Here is a 1,590-nt window from a genome sequence, read left to right as displayed (position 1 = left end):
AAAAGAGCATAATCTCTGAACTAAGGGAAAGAATATGGTCACCGACTCACTTATATCTTGATATGGTAAAGATATTTAAAACCATTGTTCTTTATATTAAATATTTGTAGCCCATTATCTTGCTGAAAACATTTAATTTTATTATGCTTGAAATGGATACCTTCTGTATTAAATTTTGATATCGAAGGTCAAGATTTGTTTAAAGGAGGGAATTAAAAATGAGTAGTTGAATGCAAGTATCTCACAGTAATGATTAAAAATGGTGATGGGGCCACTTGACAAAATGCTTCCAGTGTTTTTAAATGTCTTTTTATAAAGAAGAGGACAAGATGATAATTATTCAAGGTTGAGCTTAATGTTTTAAATTTGCTCTGGAGAAACAAAATGCTTTTAAAAATAGTATCTCCTCTGTTTCTTCATTCATTCATATCTCTGACTTTTTCCTTCTAATTCAAGTCGGTTCCTCATTCTGCCTCTGTTCTTTTCCAGTGGCTCTCAGCATCAGCCACCATATTCATGAAGTTTTTGAGACTCAGGCTGCACTCTGACAGCTTTTGTGTGCTTCGGACTTTGTAACGATGCACCTGCATTTCCTTCTGAAAATCCCATCTCCCTGGCCAACTCGTGCCAAACCAAAGCTATCATCTTTCCATCAGGATTGACATCTCTTTGTTCTTTTCCTATTTCTCTCGGTAATAATCTATTTCCCCCATTTCCCAGGATGCATGGTCTGTAATAGTTTTCGGCTCTTCCTTTCTTCCTTCCAATTTCTGTATGTGTATCACAGACAGTTTGTCTCCTACCTAATGTCACCTCCTTGCCTCATTCTTTACAATTTTTTTTCAATTTCAAAGGTCAGGATCATCTCTCCAGGTCTGAGTCTTGAAAATCATAATAATATTGTTTTGGTCTTTTTGAGACAATGTCTCACTATGTGTTCCAGGCTGGCCATGAGCTCACTTTGTAGTGCAGGCCGGTCTTCAGCTTACAGTGATCCTCCTACCTCAGCTTCCCAAGTGCAGGGATTACAGATATATGCCATCACACTGGACCGGAAACTATAATTAATAGCAGCAATTCCGTTTCCTTGCCCACAATTAGTTAGGACTAGGTATACAATGTAATTCTCACCGTTGAGTTCTGTGGGAATATGCTGAGAAATGGTCTAGAAAATCCCCCTCTCCACTGTCCTCTCTCTGGCCTCTCTCTCATCCTAATGATTGAACCAAAGACTTACACTCTGAACTGTATCCTTAGCCTTTTTATAATTTTTATTTAGAAACAGAGTCTTGCTAAGTTGTTAAACTGCTCACTTTGCTCTAGAATTTGCAATCTTCTTCCTGGCCTCTATCTTTATTCTTAGAAATTGACACAGGAAGGAATCTATATCAACACAGAAAGAGATACAGACGGGTACAGGAAGACATTCTCCTCTGTAGGCTGCATGCTTCACACATGACAATGTGAGGACACGATGCTGCAGACAGATGAGGTAACACTGAGCATGAGAGCGGACTTGTTGGAGCCAAGGAGAGATGAAAATATCCTGGGCTGCGAATGAATGACCGGACCGCGCTACCCAAACCTCTA

This window comes from Cavia porcellus, unplaced genomic scaffold, assembly GCF_034190915.1.
Source record: "Cavia porcellus strain 051 isolate PalLab524CR breed Dunkin Hartley unplaced genomic scaffold, mCavPor4.1 scaffold_1, whole genome shotgun sequence".
NCBI classification, from domain to species: domain Eukaryota; kingdom Metazoa; phylum Chordata; class Mammalia; order Rodentia; family Caviidae; genus Cavia; species Cavia porcellus.
The sequence above is the reverse complement of the archived record's forward strand: the minus strand, read 5'-3'. Positions refer to the sequence as shown.